The sequence below is a fragment of the Canis lupus genome, chromosome 19 (assembly GCF_011100685.1).
Source record: "Canis lupus familiaris isolate Mischka breed German Shepherd chromosome 19, alternate assembly UU_Cfam_GSD_1.0, whole genome shotgun sequence".
In the NCBI taxonomy this organism is placed as follows: Eukaryota; Metazoa; Chordata; class Mammalia; order Carnivora; family Canidae; genus Canis; species Canis lupus.
This window is the reverse complement of record NC_049240.1, coordinates 51568855-51589268: the sequence shown is the minus strand read 5'-3', so window position 1 is coordinate 51589268 and position 20414 is coordinate 51568855. Positions and strand designations below refer to the sequence as shown.

The window sequence follows — 20414 nt, the reverse complement described above, 5'->3', positions numbered from 1 at the left end:
ACAGAGATGTTAGTGGCCACACAACAAAAAATACACTTTACAGAAAAATTACTTAAAAAACAAATAGCAACAACATCAAAAACCCAAATAGAAAAAACAAAGAGCAACAATAACAAACCCTGGGGAGGAGGGCATCTGGTTTCCAGAGTTGACAAATTATTTTAAATGTCCAGTTTCAACAACAACAACAACAACAACAACAACAACAACAAAAAGGAGATATAATCAAACAGAAAAGTATAGCCCATAAACAGGAAAATTAGCAGTTAACAGAAACTGTTCTTGAGGAAGTCCAAAAGTTGGACTTACAAGAATTTTAAATCACCTATAATAAATTAGTTCAAAGAACTAAAAGAAATCATGTCTAAGAATTAAAGGAAAGTATACAAATGATGTCTCCCCACATAGAGGATAACAATAAAGAGATATAAATTATTAATCTTTAATTAATTAATTTATTTTTAAAGATTTTATTTATTCATGAGAGAATAAAAAATTAATAATTTTTAATTAATTTATTTTTAAAGATTTTATTTATTCATGAGAGAGAGAGAGAGAGCGCAGCAGAGAGACAGAAGCAGAGGGAGAAGCAGGCTCCACGCAGGGAGCCTGATGTGGGACTCAATCCCAGGACTCCAGGATCATGCCCTGGGCTGAAGGAGGTGCTAATCCTTGAGCCACCCAGGCTGCCCGTAGTTTTAAAAAACATTTTATCGACACCCAATGTGGGGCTCAAACTCACAACCCTGAGGTCAAGAGTCATATGCTGATTGAGCCAGCCAGGCACACTTATTATTTTTAAATAAAAAAGAAATTCGTTTTTATTTTTTAAGATTTTATTTATTGATTGATTTAGAGAGAAAGAGCACACAATTTGGGGGAGGGGCAGAGGTAGAGGAAGGGAGAGCATCTCAAGGAGACTCCGCACTGAATGTGGATTCCGATGTTGGAAAGTGTAACTGAAATGAAAAACTTCACTAGTCTGAATAGCATATTAAACTTGCAGAAGAAAGAATCAGTTAACTTGAAGACAATGAACTGAATGTATAGCTCAACTGAGACTATCCAGTATAAGAAGGAAACAGCAAAAGGAATAAAGGGAAATTAACAGACACCTGAGGGAAACCATCCAACAATACAATACATGCATCCAACAATGCAAAATGGGAATCCCACAGAGTGGGTGAGTGAGTGAGGATGGGAGAAAGAGAGAGAAAGGGAGGAGAGAAAGGAAGGAGGAGAGAAAGGAAGGAGGAGAGAAAGGAAAAAAGCAGAAAGAATATCTTATCTGGAAACTTTCCAGATACAACAGAAAAAAAAGTTAATCATAGAATCCAAGTATTTTTTTAGGGAAAGAAGGGACTACTCTTTCTTTTCTACTATCACACTTAATTTGGCTGAGTATAAAATTAACTAGTAAAATTATTTACTTTACAATTTTGAAGAACCTGTTTCACCGTGTAGTTGTGGAGAAGTCCAATGCCATTCTACTCCTTTGGGTGTGAACTCTCCCCATTTCTTGCATTTGGGAAGTTTTTACAACCTTTTCTTTATCCTTGATATGGTCCAATTTTGTGCTTTTTCTTTGGTGTGGGTATTTTTCATTTATTGTGCTGGATATACAGTGGGCTCTCTTTTTTTTAGATTTAATTTATTTATTTGAGAGAGAAAGTGAGAGCAGGTATGAGCAGAGAGCAAGGGAGAGGTAGAACTTAATATTTTCCCTGATTCTTTGAAAATATAGTTGTCTCCAACTTATTTATGTTTCTTTTTGCTTATATTTTAATCTTTTAGCTACTCATTGTCAGTTTCCTCTGGATCACATTACACTGTTTGATTAGGTTTATCATGTCTTTCACGTTGGAAGCTTTCCTGAAATTACTGGACAGTTGTTGGAGTGAACTGTTGGACATTCATTCATATTAAGAAAGAAGCACCAAAAGGAAGTGTATGGGCAGGACCTGTCAATGGGTGCCTTTCACTGAGAGTTAATCAGGTTAATAAGATAAAGTGTCCTATTTGTAGGAGAATCTCCAAATGTCAGGAACCGAAAATCTTTTGCTCTGGGGATATTAAAGTGCTATTCAACAGTAAAGTACTATTTCTTTACTCTGTTTTACTATACAGGTTGAAATTCAACTTTGAGCAGGCTTTCTAAAACCTATATCAATCTCAAAGATATTTCATAAATATATTCATCTATTCTGACATTATAAAACTTATTTTCTAATTAATTCTGAATATAATCTAAATCTGTCAAATTAAAATGCTTTAGCTAAGATGAAGTTCAAATCATTTAAGACATCTTCACAGATTTTCATATGTTAGACATGTTTTATACATCCTTCTTACTTCTAAATACATTAGGAAAAAAGGATGACACAGCAATGTAAAATTCAAGTTTTAGATAACTCTGGCTCAGATAAATACAGAACTAGAAAGGATTTTGAGCTATCATTCCAAAATATTATTTTGTAGAATAGGGAACATCATTTGGATCATTCCTTCAGGAGATTATCTAAGTTGGAGAACTGTGACTCATTAACCATCTTTATATGACATGCAAAAATGTAAATAAACTTTTAAAAAAGTAATCATCTCTTTAAAGTTATGCACAATGCAACAGTCTCGTACCTGCTTTTGTCTAACAAAAACATACTTACAGAATTTGGTCAATACCAAAATTTATTAGTGGTGTTGAGTGCTTTTGATTTAGTTATATAAGAAATATACATTGTTTTTCTAAAATTTAAATTAAAATTTATTCTTATTATTCATGGAGAAATGAAATGCATTTGGGATGATACTTAAATCACAAGTCCAATATGATGTGGTAAAAGAGCACTGAAATAGGAATAAAGGAATCTGGTTCTAGTTCATTACTAGTATTTTGAACATGAGCAAATCACTTAGCCCCTTTGGGCCTCAGCTTCTTCAACTATAAAAGTATTAGACTAGGTAATCTCTCTCAGGGCCTCTCTTATCACTGAAAGTTACGTTACTTCAACATAATTATTTTCACAGCAACATTATTATTTACTAATTGATAACTTGAATGATGGACTTAGTTTTACAATTATGATGTTTAAGTTCTAATTATTCACTCTGCTGTTGCCATGCAATAGGAACTTGATCTTAAAGGCTGGCAAGAAAACAGGGTATGTTAGGGCCCAGCAAGCCAGGGAAGAGCAGGAACCAAAGTTCAGAGGTGAATAAATCCCACATGCCCAATGAACATATCAAGAGACTGGGAACAGAGGGGTCAAGAGAGTCTACTGAGGATTGCAGGGAAGGGCATAATAATGACTGGATCTGCACTTCAGGTTTTCTTGGGAGAGTGGGTGGACCTAAAAAAGACACTATCTATGGTTATTTTCTCTGCATATACCAAGGCCTAAATGTCACACTAACTTTTTCTAATTTTCTCACATTGGAGATTTAACAATCACATCTGTATGTTGCCTTAAAAAAAAAAAGTTTAAAGTTTGGGCTCCTGGTTGGCTCAGTTGGTTAACTGTCAGATTCTTGGTTTCGGCTCAGATCATGATCTTAGTATTCTGGGATGGAGCCCTGTATTGGGCTCTGTGCTCAGCAGAGTCTGTCCCTCTCCCTCTGCTGCCCTCTGTACCCACGCTTCCCCCACCCCCTCTCTCTGTCTCACTTTACAATAAATAAATAAAATCCTTAAAAAAAGTTTAAAGAAAACATTTGGGGACAATATGCTCAGGAAATCAACCATTTCCCCTGTACCAATCAGTCCCCAAACTCAGTCTCTAATTTTATAAATTATAGGTAATCCATATGATTATAATATATATTATAATAATATATGATTATATAATTTGCTAAAAATTATAACTCAAAAATAAAAGTTTCTCTAAAACATATAGAAGTATTTTTCAAATACTGGGGATCCCTGGGTGGCGCAGCGGTTTGGCGCCTGCCTTTGGCCCAGGGCGCAATCCTGGAGACCCGGGATCGAATCCCACGTCGGGCTCCCGGTGCATGGAGCCTGCTTCTCTCTCTGCCTGTGTCTCTGCCTCTCTGTCTCTCTCTCTCTGCGTGACTATCATAAATAAACAAAAATTAAAAAAAAAAGAAGTATTTTTCAAATACTGTATTAATGACATTATAAAGTATTAATTTAGCTTTTAGAAACAAAACAACACTAGAAACTGTATTCTCTGAGAAATCTCACATTCCAAGAAGCAAGAGGTGCATTTGAACTGTTGCCTCAACCTGAAAGTCAAGTAAATTGTTCAGTAATTCCTCCAAGGTAAACTTCTTTTGAAATTTCAAAATGAATGTTTTAGCAATTTTTCTGAAAAGGGCTTATCTTGTGGAGTTCAGCAGACAAAAAAAAATTTGAGGATTTGAATTAGGTACTCTCTCTTCCTTGCCTTTCATATCCATTCAAATGTCAGGATATATACAAGCAACATCTGTATCTCAAATATTGAAATTCTCTTTTGCATTCCTACTACTTCACCTAGTTCAAAGTCACAGGATTATTATTTTCTTAACAGTGAACATAGACATAAGTGGGGGTGATGGGAAGAGAGGGAGAGAGAATCTCAAGCTAAGATCCACACTCAGTGCAGAGCTCAATGTTGGGCTCCATCCCATGACCCTGAGATCATGACGTGAACTGAAATCAAGAATCTGACACTTAACTGACTGAGCCACCTAGGTGCCCCAGAAATCTGATTTTTAAATTTAAAAGTAGAACAATTGGAAAAAGGTTTGTCCCTGTTGAACCCAGAATTACTGGCTTATAAACCAAGTGGAAGAAATTGTGTCTGGTACCCTCACCATCAGCATCTTTGTCATAGCCATTTTTGCTGCATAAAAATTGGTTGTAAGGCAGTTTCGCCATAAAAGATAAAATCATGAAAAACATAAGAGGGACATTCATGGACATAATAAAATATAAAAGATGAATAACAAAAAGGCTTTGTTGTGAAATACAAAATATTTGAAAACAGTCAAAATGTATAGATTCATAGCAATACTGCATAAATAATTGCTTTTATTTTGTGGATTTTATCTTAGTTTTGTCTTCAAATTCTGTTGTTCATAGTATTATTTATGTTTTTATCTTCATTTTGCATTTCTTAGCTGGTTGATTGACCAGCTAAGAAAAAAAATGCTTTTTTTTTTTCCACTAAAACTTCTTCCTTCATTCACAGAGGTATCAGTTTCCAAATACAAGGATGCATATTTGTAAGTGAGCTTTTTATTACATCATGAAAACCTTTTGAACTGTTTGTTGTTGGCATATTGTTATGTCAGTTGGTAGGTGTTTCAAAGTTTCATGGGCAAAGTGGGTTCAAAACTCTGCACCACTGTATACACCAGTATGAGGACTTAGATTTATACAATATAAAAATGGAAGTACTTTATCAATGGAGAAAAAAAACCCAACCTGTCAACCAGTTGATGAAACTAACAAACTGTCAAACTAAACTGTCAACCAATTATTTTTCTACCTCTTATGGCAAGAATGCTGTGGCAAAGATGCTTATGGTTAAACAACATAGAACCAGATGAAACATCTCAAAATATAGAGCAAATACAGAAAGAGAGAGAAATCTTCAGGGAAAAGATTTGGAAAATAACTCCGAGAGAAATTTCCTGTAAAGAAGGTAATAATCATAAGAGAAAATGGGGAAAAAAAAAAAAAAACAGAGGAAGGTTAGGAATATAGAAATGACACAAAATTCCCCGGATTCCCTGGTTTGAAAAAGAATTGTGTTTGCAAATGAAAGGGCTATGTTCTAGGTAGATTAATCAGAGTAAGGCATACAACTAGATATATTTTGGTAAAATTCATTTATTATAATGATTAAAAGAAAACACTGCAAACTTTCAGAAAGAACAAGTTACTCAGCAAAGAAAAGAATCATACTGACATCTTTCTACCTGTAATACTTGAAGCTGGAAGATACTGCAATACTGAGGACAGAGAGAAAAGACTGCCAACAAATAATTCTATGTCCACTCAAAAGTTATCATTCACCTTGCAGGCTAAAGGAAAGAATTCTGGGTATATAAAGATGAGCTATGATACCACTCCTCCATCTCATCTGATGAAAATTCTCAAGAAAAGCACCTGAACCAAATAACATAAGAACCGGAATAGAAATCTCAAGATGGAAGATGATGAATAGAAAATAGTGTAATAAGCCTTGCAAAATACGTGTTAAAACTAAATGGATAATGATTGTCTGACTGGGAATTGATAATACAACTGCCAAGTAAGGATTCTTAAAATAGAAGAGACATATGGCAAGGGAAAAATCTAATAAATCTGGAACCAAATGTATTGAACTCTGTCAGCAAAATCAAAAGTTGGAAGGGGTTAGGGAGAATAAAAGCACCCTAAAGGCCAAGGGGAATGGAATGGGGAATTAAGACATTCTAAAGCATTCATCTAAGAGTAGGGAATGGAGTGGATTGGTAGAGAGTTTGTCTGGCTTTGGTCTTTATATAATATTACGTAATTGTGGAGAAATATGTGTTATGTAAAGAGTATCAGAAATATCAGAAGAAAAAAGCACATTATTTCCAGATTAACAAAGCACAAAGAAAACTAATGATGCACTGAAAATGAAATTAATAATTTTAACAAATTAGTAAAAATAAAGGGAAAAAAGCAAACCACAAAATAAATAATGAACACAAAGTAGTATGAAAGGAATATAACGAAGTATGTAAGTTGTCACTCTACATAGTGATAAGAGGATCCCTCTTAAACAGAGTTTCAGACTGGGTAAAAAGCAAAACCCAGCTATATGACATTTTACCAAAAACCACAACTTTTAAAAAAGATTTTACTTCTTTATTTTAGAGAGAGAGAGACAGAGAGATCTCTAGAGAGAGCAGGAGCGGGGAGCGGGGAACAGATAGAGAAGCAGGGAGCTGCACAGGGAGCTCTATGTGGGGCCCCATCCCAGGACCCTGGGATCATGATCTGAGCTAAAGGTAGATGCTTAACTAATTAAGCCATTCAGGCACACCAAAAAACACATTAAAAGAAATTACTAAATATCTTTCTTTCTAGTGTTAAGAATGTCAAAATATAAATGTAAATATGTAAGTGTATCTCTATATCTACTTATTTATCTAAGTAAAATTAAGATAAAATAAGAGGTAGGCATGGTAAGTTCTAATAAAATCAAAATCAGTACAAAGATTGATGATGCCTGGACAAGTAGCAGAAAAGCTTTTTTTTTTTTTTTAATATTCCACACTATTCCAGAGGGATATTTTCTTTATGATATTCACAGCAATTTGGATACCTACCTTCATTACCATTGCTCTGCAAATAAATTTTCCTTAGTGTAATGTGAATTTGGGGTCAATTATTTTCTTTCAAAATAAGCTAAAAATAGCATGTTTAACTTGCTTTTCCCTCCCCCTGAAAACAGTATGGTTTTATTTAAACATGCTATTTTCTATATTTGACAACCAGAATGACAAGAAAAACAGAAAAGAAAACAAAACGAAGGCAGAAATGTCATACAAGGGAAACTTATCCTAATGGAGATAAAAATTTGAGAGTAAACAAGGGCAAATTCATACCTCAATATTCTGAGAATAACTTATTTGGAATGGCATAATTTGTAAATCATGAGGTTTATAAGGTAAATAGCAATACCAAATCTCTTGAAAAAAGAAAATATACTGTACCCTAAGTGACATTTAATTACCCCGAGAAAAATGTATACGATACAAAGATATTCTAGAAATATGATATGCTCCCTTAAGAGATGAAGAAACAGAAATTAAACTACTATTGGAGCTCAGAAAATGCAGAAGTAAACTTTTTGGTTTCCTTTATAAATGACTGAATAATCCCTCCAAACCATGTATTTTGAGATATTCTTTTTTTTTTTTTTTTGGTTTTTTTTTTTAAAGAACCATTCTGGTATAGTGCTTCCACACTTTCCAATTAAAACTATGTTAAGCATGGACCACCCAATTCTTTTCAGGTAGCAAAGACAGTATATAAATACATAAGATATGTTACATTACTAAGTCTTCCTTTGGATAAGGTTTCACTGCTTCATGCATTTTATGTAAATGAACAAATATTTTTATGTAAATATGTGTATGTCCCTGTTAAAAAAAGTTCATAGTATCTATAACCTATAAAACCAAGTTCTGGTTAACAGGAAATCATATTAGATTTTAATATTACAGTGAAATCCAAAATATCTTGAAAAATGATGTATGACTAATTGAAGATTTAAAAAATTTACCAGTCCACCCTCACTGAACTAACCTAGATGAAGAGACTGATTAGAGCTGAAATCTCACTTTCACTCCTGCATAACTTTCTCAAAGATTTGTTTGGGAACTGTCTCATGCTTAGTCATCCTCCAAATATGATTTTTATGAGCAAAAGCAGTTAGCTATTTTTGTGTTATGCAAGATGGGAAAAGATATATGAGTATTCCTTTTTAAGCAACATAATTTGATTTTTATGCTTATTCAATATTAAAAAAGCAGTTCATTTTTACATTTTAGAATTGCCATATGGATATATTTCACTGAAGATCCATTCCTATTGAAAGCCTGGAGAACTTTTGTTTACAATAAGAGGTAGAGCAACAGAGGATAATTTATACATTGTCTATGTATTTTTTATTTCCATTCCAGTTTTTAAACAGTAGACTTTGAACAGCAGACTAAGTAGACATAGTCTCTAGAAAAATAAAACCTGAAAGAGCAGATTCTAAAAAATCACCATAATGCACATAAAAATTCTCTTTTCATAATCCTCTAATAATAGTTTTGACTATTTATTGAGTACTTTCAACGTACCAGGCATTGTCCTGTGGAATATCTCATTTAATCCCCGTAACAGATATATGAGCAAGCATAATTATTCCCACTTTACTAAGTGAGGAAACAAAGATGGAGAGATCACCTGGGCAGAGTCTTAGCTCAAGTCTAACTCCAAAGTCCTTTTATCTAAAATAATGTAAAGTTATTATCAAACACATTTAACTTTAAGATGACAATGTGCAAAGTAGTCATTAATAAATAGAACCCAAAGAGCAATGACACACGTAGTCATTAGTAAATAGTATCCCAAAGAGCAACGCACGCACGGGCACATGCTAAAAAGATACAATAATATCTCATTCATCTGGAACCATCAAGGAATCAGAAGCTTTAAGTGAAGGAGATTTTTCTAGATAATTAAAACATACCACTTTCTCAATATTTAAAATATTTAAGGACATTTTTCTAAATACAAATAATGTATTTTCCTATATTCTTAACAGAATGAACTTCGAAAAACTTAACTTTTCACGATAATGCAGGCTTATTCTTATGAAAATTGGGATCTCTTCCGGTTAACAAATTCAGTAAATGTGCTATAATTATAGTGATGTCTTCAGCTGTCAACGCATGTGGTGCTATTTGCCCTTACTGTAAAAGGACCTGGATTGCTTTGTGATTCCTTAAATATTTTCTAATATTTTCCTATTTTCTCTTATTAGTTGGCTACTATAAGCATGCCTACCTCTGCCCAGTATGTTCCTTAGAGAAAAATCCCTAAACAATTGCAGGTTGGGATACAGAAAAACAAGCTAATTTTTCAACCCTCCTAATAACTTCTGTCCTCTTTTCTGTCTATTCACTCAACAAATATTATGTGGATATTTTAGGTGCTAGGCACTGTGTTAGATGCTGGTTAAAATTAAATTTTATGTTATAATAACCATGAAAATGACTGATAAACAATTCCTCTATAATATTAATCTTGTGCCTTTGGGACACATAGCTCAACAATATATCGAGTACCCTATACAGCAAGAGAGCAGCTACCAGACAGGATAAATTTATAAAGTCTCCACTTAGGTCTTATACTTCTGGAGTGGAAAGAAGATGCTGTCTCCTAGGTAGAATGACATTGTGATACTGTAAAAGGTGCACGTGAAGGCTTTCAAGCAGAGGAGACCCAAATAAGATTCAAGTAAGATAAAGGCATCTGGGTAAACAAGAGCAGAGAGAGAGAAAGAGAGAGAAGAAACCATTAAACCTATGATTATAATTATATCCTGATAGATTATATTGAAAGAATATGATCATAAGGCAGAAGTCACTTGCCCTGGCCTGTGAGATCCCTGGACTACAGGGCCCCACCCCCACAGCCTTTATTCAGTCTTAGATTCTCCCTCGGAATGCTTTATTAAGTCATTCAGCTGATGCTGACAGTCCAGGATCCACATTTTGTTCAATACCATATTGTATGACACTGGAGTAAAAATAGTATCAATATTGCACTTGAAAAATAAAGGTAAGATTTTATATAAAATGGAAAAAGAAAATGGTTGTGGTAGTTCAGGTATGACCCAGGCACAGGTTTGGGTGCAGTGTTGCTCAGTATGGTTCACTTAAAATCTATAAAATAATCACCTACAGTGCTTATTAGTAAAACATGGATTCCTCAGCCTTATCCCAGATCTAGTGAATTAGAGAAACGGGACCCTAAGCCCCCAAATCCTCATTTTTAAGAAACTTATGTCTAAGAATCTAAAAATCATCTTTTATAATAAACAGCTATAACTGGAAGGCACATCAGAAATAAAATTCTCTTACGACAAGTTAAAACAGATTTCTATCTTAACTATATATAAAGGCCATTCTTTTGTTCATTCGTCAATGATTTATGGAATACTCATTACATGTCATATAGTGTATCTAGATGTTGTTAATATAAAGATGACCAAGAGACAGCCCCTGAAATCAAAAGGCTCAGTCTAATGTTTGTAAGGATAGTAAAGTTAAGTCTTTTCACCTAAATTCTAATTAATTTCTATTATAGAACATGAACATGTGATCATTTTAGTTAGTTAATATACCTTGACCATAAATTGTCTTTAAGAAAAAAGTAACAAAATAAGTCCTTTTGAATGAACTCTATACCGCATTTTAGGACAAAGAACTTCTCATTCATCTCTTATTATGAGATAGTATTGAAGAATGCAGTTTTTAGGTAAGTGAAGTTCACTTATAAAGCAACTAAACTATTTCGACTCCAATCACTTTGGTGAGCTTTCTAAAACTTAATACATATTACCCAGTCTTTCCAACCTTGCCCACAACAATCATTAACCATTATGAAGTGAGTAAATTCCTGCAGCATGCTACATGAGAAAGAGCTGGATAGCAAATTTAAGTATGCAATTTAGCAGGCCCATCCTTGGAACTTTTGATTGAAGATTCACATTTAACAGCATTAATTTCTGTCTTAATACATACGCTTGTCTTTCTTGATCAGGAATTTCTAGAGCAAATTTTGTTTGTTTGTTTGTACCTCATGTTTTCTGTTAGACAATCTCAAATAAGCATTTTAAATTTGTTGAAAATTTCATGATTATTTCTAGATGTTTGTATGGTAACAAACAGAAATATCCCTGTCAAATTAGCATATTGCATATACTAAGCAATATATCAGAAACAATTTTGCATGGTTTCAGTGACAATGTTCATCATTTACTGTATCAGTCTACAAAATGATGATATTCTAGAGGCATCTGAGGTATAGAGGATCATTGCTATACGGTGTCAACTTGAAGAAGTACAGTGCTTCTAACATACTAAAGAGGAAGAATTGGGAGCTACAGAAGAAATCAGAAGATAAGGTTTATTTAATCAATCTAGCTAAAACTTAACATTTTGCCAAGATTGTGTATTAATATTTTTAAAAATAGTAATAATGGTTATAGTCTTCTCTTTTAGGACAAAAAGCATGGGCTTTGCCCAGAAATAAACCCACGCTTATATGGTCAATTAATCTACAACAAAAGAGGCATGAATATACAATGGGGAGAAGACAGTTTCTTCAACAAATGGTGTTCAGAACACTAGACAGCTACATACAAAAGAATGAAATTGGACCACTTTCTTACACATATACACACAATAATAAACTCAAAATGGACTGAAGATCTCAATGGGAGACCTGAAACTGTAAAACTCATAGGAGAAGACATCGGTAGTCATTTTTTTTGACATTAGCCATCACAACATTTTTCTAGATATGGCTCCTGAGGCAAGGGAAACAAAAGCAAAAAAGACTAGTTGGGGACTACACCTAAATAAAAAGCTTTTTGCACAGCAAAGGAAATTACCAAAAGAAAGAGACAACCCACTGAGTGGGGGAAAGTTTTTGCAATATACCCAATACAGATTCATATCCAAAATATGTAAGAATTTATACAATAAAAAAACCCCACCCAAACCCAAGTAATCTGATTTTTAAAAGGCAAAAGGACCTGAATAGACATTTTTCTAAAGAAGACATATTCATGGCAAACAATGAAAAGATGTTCAACATCACTATACAAGGAAATGCAAATCAAAAACACAATGAGACATCACCTCATATCTATCAGAAGGGCTAGAATCAAAAAGATAAGAAATAATAAGTGTTGGTGAAGATGTGGAGTAAAAGAAACCCTCATGCACTATTGGTGAGAATGCAAATTGGTCCAGCAACTGTAGAAAACAGCATGGAGGTTTTTCAAAAAATTAAAAATAGAAATACCACATGACCCAGTGATTCCACTCTTAGGTATTTACCCAAAGAAAATGAAAACACTAACTTGAAAAGACATATGCACTCCTACGTTTATTGCAGCATTCTTTTTTTTTTTTTTTTTTTTATGATAGGCACACAGTGAGAGAGACAGGCAGAGACACAGGCAGAGGAAGAAGCAGGCTCCGTGCACCGGGAGCCTGACGTGGGATTCGATCCCAGGTCTCCAGGATCACGCCCTGGGCCAAAGGCAGGCGCCAAACCGCTGCGCCACCCAGGGATCCCTATTGCAGCATTCTTTACGATAGCCAGGTATCCATTGATAGATGAATGGATAGAGAAGATATATATCTTCTTTAGATAAAATAAGATATAAAGATATATAAAATGGAATATTACTCAGCCATAAAAAGAATAAGATCTTGCCCTTTGTAACAACAAGAGTGGACACAGAAAGTATACTGCTAAGTGAAATAAGACAGACAAAGATAAATACTATATAATTTCATTTATATGGGGAATCTGAAAAACAAAACAAATACCATGGAATTTAATTTATAAGGGGAATCTAAAAAAACAAAACAAAAAGCAGAAAATGACCCATAAGTACAAAGAACTGACGTTGCCAGAGGGATGGTGGGGGGCAGCTGCAGAATGGGTGAAGGGGAGTGGGAGATATAGGCTTCTAGGTATGGAAAGAATAACTCTTGGACATAAAAGTTACAGCATAAGGAATATTGTCTATGGCATTATAATAGTGTTGTATGATGACAGATACACTTGTGATTAGCACAGCATAATGTAGACTTGTTGAATCACTATATTGTATAAGTGTAACTAATGCTACATTGTCTATCAACTGTACTTCAATTAAAAAAATGTAGGGTGCTTGGGTGGCTCAGTCCCTTAAGAGTCGGCCTTTGGTTCAGGTTATGATCTCAGGGTCCTGACAGGCTCCATGCTCAGCAGGGAGTCTGCTTCTCCCTCTTCCTTTGGCCCTCCCCCTCCCACCTCCTGCTTCTGTATGCATGCTCTCTCTCAAATAAATAAATGCATAAATAAAAAAATAAATAAATGCATGAGATTTGAAACTATTTTTTCCTAATATGTTTAGAGACTTTGTTTCTAGATCCATGGTTCTATAACAAAGTTATTTCAAAGCCTAAAAATGCCACTGAAATGTCTTCAATGCCACAAAATTACTTAAATTTGAAAGCTGTATTTGAATCACAAACTTTTCAACAGTGGAAAAAATCTTATTAATCCGAAAAATTTTAGAAGTGTCAATTAGGGAGGTAGTCCAAATTTCAAAATGATACTTACTCTATAGATAGAAGTTAGTACAGAAAGTAAAAAGAATTTAAAGTTTCATATTATTTAACAATAAATTAAATATGAATACCATATTCTACAAATAACTATTCAATGATGCAGTAAAATATATTTATAATGTCTGAGTTATCAGATTTTGTAGTGTACAGCCACAAAAAAGTGGATGTAGAACTAATGAGTCTTTCTCCCAAATTTCAATGATCATCATTTGCTTAAAACTTAGCAATTAAATGTTCCTTTTTGCTGATACTCAGTGATATTTTAAATACACTGACAACCTTTTTCTTTTTTTTTAAATATTTTATTTATTTATTCATGAGAGACAGAGAGAGAGGCAGAGACACAGGCAGAGGGAGAAGCAGGCTCCATGCAGGGAGTCCGATGCAGGACTCGATCTCAGGACCCCAGGATCATGGCCTGAGCCAAAGGCAGAAGCTCAACTGCTGAGCCACCCAGGTGTCCCAACCTTCTTCTTCTTCTTCTTCTTCTTTTTTTTTTTTTTTTTTAATTCGTTTATTTTAGAGAGAGGAAGGGGAAGGGCAGGGGGAAAGGGACAGAGAATCTCAAACAGACTCTCTACTGAGAGTGGAGGCCCAAGCTGAAATGGAGAGCAGAACGCCCCAACTGACAAAGCCACCAGGGACCCCCGACAACCTTCTTTATACAATGTATCAGCTGTATTTTCCACTGGGTCTATCTTTTTGGACATAGGACTATGATTTGGGTCACTATTTTGGTTAAGAAGTTCCTTAAGTTTCCTTCAGCCATAGTTTGCATTCCATTTTCTTGATAAGGACTGTTAACAGTTCTTTACTGCTTTTAATTCTTCTGTAGTGTAAGATCTTTAAAATTGAGGTTGGATGAGTAAAGGCATTTTGGAGACTATTATAAAACTGACAAAAGGCAATATGAAATGCCAGCCTAAAGAAATAGAGCTAAAGATTCAACTTTTATGAGATCAAAATTTTGCGCTACACCTTAAATTGTGCTGATAGGAAACATTCAATCTGATGCCAGAATTTCTTTCTTAAAAAAACAAGAACTGTGCTGGTATAATAAATAGAATAAATGCAAACATTTTATACACACAGAGAATCCACTAATTTAAAATAATCTTTTATTAAGACACAAGTGGAAGTGTAGCTTTATATATTTGCTGCTGGTAGAGGAGTGTTCAGATATTTAGAATGCCTTGGCAATACATGAATGTATGTATATGACTGTGTGTATGTATATGAAAAGTTATACATTACGTTTTTGTGCTGATTGTCATTTTCAATTACAGAGCAAGGTGGTATAAAAGAAAAAGGACAAACCCACGAAGGAAGAACTTGGGATTTAGTTTCTGCTCTAAGCCTACTTAATGTATGACGTTAGACAATTGTTTGTCACTGACCTTCAGGATAGCAGTACTTTTTCTACCAAAAACACACAGTTCTTGTAAGGATTCATAATATAGGTATTGTATATATTATATTTACGTAAAGCAATATACGTAGACATGCTTTTTAAAGTATGGTTTTTCAAGTAAGAGGTCACAAAAATGTATTACTGATAATTAAGTACTAAAGGTTGCAAAATCATTTTATTTATTCTTAATGTAAGAAGCATTCAATAAACCGTATAGTATAAGTCATATTCTCTTTCTCACTGTCCTTCAACTAAGTGCATTCTGACATGCTTTTTTGAGTAAGGAATGTGTTGTACATGTGACTGCCATCCATCACACAGTCATGTTGGATAAGAGACTGTCAACTGCTATTGAAGTATAATTAGCTAGGGGAAAAAGATGGTATTATCATTGTCCCTATTATTAAAATAGCCCAGGGTAGAGGTCTCCTCTTAATGCTATAATTTATACAATTCATGCAATATAATTCATACATTCAGTGAAATGTAAATACAAAGGATTGCCTTGCCTGTTTTTTTTACTTTGGGTGTGTGTGGAGCATGGGATAAAGAAGCACCTGGGATATAAAGTACTGACTGTATAGTGAGAGACAGCATAAACACTCTGGTTATCAATATAGAATGTAATATTTAGCCATCTAATAACTAAAATTACATTTCTCTACTCAAAACCTTTAGTAATTTTCCCTTTCTAAGGTACCTACGTCTTGACCTACAATTCTCAATACCCAGGTTGGGTACTTAACAAATCCCTTGAACAGATTTTTATTTTAGTTACTGCTTCCTCTTTGGATGGCTAAAAACGGAAGAAAGCATGTACTTGTAATGCCAACACATTTTTCGTTTCCTTTTAAGCCAGTCATGTAGCTTGCTAAATTTCTTTTTACTTTCACTTTCAGCATAGCAAAAAACTGGTCATAGTCAATCTTTAAAAAATATTTGGAAACATTTTAAAAAGATTTCACAGCATGATTCATTCTTTCAATATTTACTGGCCTATTAAGTGGCAGCTACTTGCTACCTACACAGTCCCAGACCTTAAGCAAGCCTGATACAAGAGATAGAAAAATTAATAAGGCATCTGCAGTAAAATATGATAAATGTTGAAAGGAGCTAAGCATAGGGGGCTATTGAGCTATGCTGGAGGCATCTTGGAGGTTAAAGAATGTCTTCCAAGATGACACCAAAGTGGGGTCCTGAAGTCTGAAACGGGAAAGTGAAAATTCAGAAAGGGTATTTCAAGCAAAGCGAACAGCGTAAGAATTTACATCCTACATTACATGTCTGTCACGATCACATTTACCTTTTAGAAAGCTGATTATAATTGCAATATAGGGAATGGACTTGAATAAAGCAGAAACAATGTATTAACCAACTATTCCATTTTCATAATATATGCAAATTCACAATATAGCTTACAAGAACTTACATAAGATGAAATAAACACAACATTTAAGATAGAAATATAATGTTCATTAAGCCATGTTTGGTAATAGTAAAAAAATTAAAAATAAAAAAAATTCTCCCCAAACCATTAAACACAACAAAAAACCCTAATATATAAAGAAATGATTAAAAAATCATGAAATGCCACAAAGAGAAAGAATTAATTATTATAGTTTCATTGCCTCTAAGATGCTAGAACTGGTAAAATATAACCTGTATTCAGAGATGTCAAAAAAATACCTCTTAGATTGATGAAGCATACTAATTATATATATATGTGTATATATATACATGCATATATATATAAATTTCTATGTTTCAAAAAACATCTTAAATTTAAAAAGCATGTTTTAACAGTATATGTATATACCACATCACATCACAAATTTGACCAGTTATAAGCTATTGACATGCATGTGAATGTGTGTGCACACAAACTCACATACCCTCTGAAGCAAAGTATGTAACACACAACAAGAGAAATTTTTACAGGTTATTTTTTACCGTAATTTAATGGAATTACATGCCAAAAATTTGTATTTGTATATACAGAGAGATATAGAGATATGTACATACGGAAAGAATATTATAGAGCATAAAACTCATATAGGTGATACTCTTTTGCCACATAATTCCTCCAGTAATGTGATTAAGATGAAAATAATGTGGGTGGAAGAAAACAGAGGTACATATGGTGAGGGTAGGTGAATGTAAATTGGAAAGACTAGGGGAAGTTAAAGAGACAGCTGTGATGTGTGCAGTGTTTGAGGAATGCATATAAAAACTAATAATGGGAATTGAAATAAGTATTTCTAAAATATGGTTCATGAAGTCTAAGACAAAATGTTTTTAAAAAAATTTATTTAAGCTTCACAGATTGCTCTTTGACCTCGATCATAGTGCAGGACTGAATCATGTGAGCTGTGATTTATAAGAACTGTTTCTATCAATGGGAAAATTAGAATCAAAGTAAGTGTTTGGGGAATGATTAAATTTATTCACTTATTTAAAAAATCCATTAAACTTATATACATCAATTGTAAGACATAACTTTAGAAACATTAAAATGTGAAAACTTTTGCATTTGAAATGGTAGGAATGCAGTAATGCTTGCATGTGCAAGAGAAATGATTAGAAAGATGCAAGAGAAACATAATATTTACTACTTAGGGAAAAATACAGTCAGGAGAGGGGCATTCACTTTTATCTCTTAAAACTCTTTCAGTAATTTAAAAAAATAACATAATGCATTACTCATGAAAGTAGAGCTTTGGTTAAAAAAAAACAAAAAACAAAAAAGATCACCAGAGACATTTGTGTTAATGGATATCACTGAAGTGATCTGTCCTTTGTCTTGGATTCTTCACTCTTTTGAGTTCCTACTCTTCTAAGTGTTCTATCCAATCTCCTTCACTGGGTTCCCTTCTATTGCCCAATTTTACATGTTACCCTACATTTCAATTTTTAGCCGTCTTCTTCCTGCACATACCTCCCTTGGAGACATTACCTATCTTAATGGCATCAGCTCATATTATATGTTCCTCAGACTTTACCTCTCACATGTGAATCGTAGATAAATAAAACTAGAAATAGTCTATAACTAGTTGTCTGATGGATATTTCTAAGTGGATATCCCATAGTCAACAAACAACATATTTAAACACAACCCATTTTATTCATTCTCATTCCTTCTTTGACAATTGCCTTACATCTTGGGTAATGAATCATGAAGTTTCATGCCAGAAACTTCACAATTACTTCTGACTCCTATCCTTTTTACAAGGTCCCAATCTAGGAAGTTATCAGTCAACAAACAATGTTGAATTTACACCTACATTGTTTCACACAGTGGCCTGCTTTCAAAGTCCTATAGCTTGCACACATCTCTCGTTTAGATTATAATAGCTTTCTGAGTTGTCTCTTTCTAATCTCTCTATGTCAATTCATATTAAAGTCACTTTCCTAAAACACAGTAAGCCCATTCAGTTAATACTCTTGTAACTTAAAAATATGAAAAAAACTTCCACACTATTAAGCTCAAAACTCGTTTTTAATATTTCCACAAATATTTAATAAATACTTATTATGTGTCTGTATAGGTGACAAATTGGAGAAAGACTTCAAAAAACCATTGGAACTAAAGGTAAAAACTAAAGAGAAGAGCAGTGCTTGATGAGACCACAAAATTGCATATTCTTAGCTATTACTACATTTCACCCAACCCTCTAATGCCCACCCCCATCTGTCTATCCTTAGTCTTCTCTGCTTTCAGCCAACTCATTCAGCTCATAGATGGCCTCTTGTATTCACCTCTTCTTCTTTAAGAGATTAAGAGATATAGAATAGTAAGCATAGCTTTAAAGGTGATGAAAATGGCTAAGAATAAACTCTATATAACATTTAAGAGTTTACAAAGGCTGCTTTAACATTCACTGCACTTAACATTAATTATTGACCATTTTACTTGAGATTTAGAGTCTAACATAGCATAGTTCACTGATCACAAGCAAAAGACAGTCAACCTAATGAATAGGTAAGCCTAAATCTTATTTTCATCATATCATCCTAAAAAGTCAAAAAATAAAATACCTAATTTTGCAGTTGTTAGGAAACAAAGTGTTTGACATAACTGATTTTCTAAGTAACTGATATTTATCATTTCAAATGTTAAACTACAAAAAAATTTATTTTATTCTAAAATACAGGCATATCTCATTTAATCGCACTTTGCTTTATTGTTCTTTGCAGATATTGTGTTTCTTTCAAATTAAAGGTTTGTGGCAACCTTTCATCAAGCAAGTCTATGTCATTTTTCCAACAGCATTTGATCACTTCACGTCTCTGTCTCACATTTTGGTAATTCTCACAATATTTCAAATACTCTCATTATTATTATATTTTTTATTGTGATCTGTGACCAGTGATATTTGATGTTATTTTTGCATCGTTCTGGGGTGCCACAAACTATGTCCATACAAGATGGTGACCTTAATCAATAGATGTGTATGTTCTATCTCCACGCACCAGCTGCTCCCTCATCTCTCTCTCTTTCTCTCTCTCCCCCCTCAGATCTCCTTATTTCCTGAAATTCAACAATAATGACATTAGGCCAATTAATAACCCTACAATGGCCTCTAGGTGTTCAAGTGAAAAGAGTCACATGTGCATCACTTTCAATCAAAAGCTGGAAGTGATTAAGCTTAGTAAAGAAGGCATGTCAAAAGCCAAGATATGCCAAAAGCTAAACCTCTTACGCCAAACAGTTAGCCAAACCATGAATGCAAAGGAAAAACCTTGAAGGAAATTAAAAGTGCTACTCTAGTGAACTCACAAATGATAAATAAAACAGCCTTATTGCTGCTATAAAGTTTTAGTGATCTGAACAAAAGATCAAACCAACTACCACATTCTCTTAAGCTTAAACCACAAGAAGGCCCTAACACTCCAATTCTACGAAGGCTAAGAGAGGTAAGGAAGCTGTAGAAGAAAAGTCTGAACGGGGCACCCGAGTGGCTCAGTGGATGAGCATCTGCCTTTGGCTCAGGTCATGATCCCGGGGTCCTGGGAAGGGGTCCAACAACAGGCTTCTCCCTCTGCCTGTATCCCTGGCCCCTCTCTCTGTGTCTCTCATGAATAAATAATTAAAACCTTTTTTTTTTTTTTTTTT

General features: G+C 34.0%; 1 long non-coding RNA gene across 4 annotated transcripts; it reads left to right on the top strand.

Annotated features, from left to right (window-relative positions):
• Positions 1-10202: 10202 nt before the first annotated feature.
• On the top strand, positions 10203-19584 carry LOC111091199. Of its 4 annotated transcripts, XR_005374320.1 has the most exons (6): positions 10228-10315; positions 10955-11014; positions 15177-15350; positions 17616-17716; positions 18847-18890; positions 19496-19584. It is a non-coding gene; the product is annotated as an uncharacterized LOC111091199 (long non-coding RNA). The 4 variants fall into 4 exon arrangements; XR_005374319.1 differs by lacking the exon at positions 10955-11014 and having other exon boundaries at positions 10203-10315; XR_005374317.1 differs by lacking the exons at positions 10228-10315; positions 10955-11014 and adding an exon at positions 12726-12871.
• Positions 19585-20414: the final 830 nt, after the last annotated feature.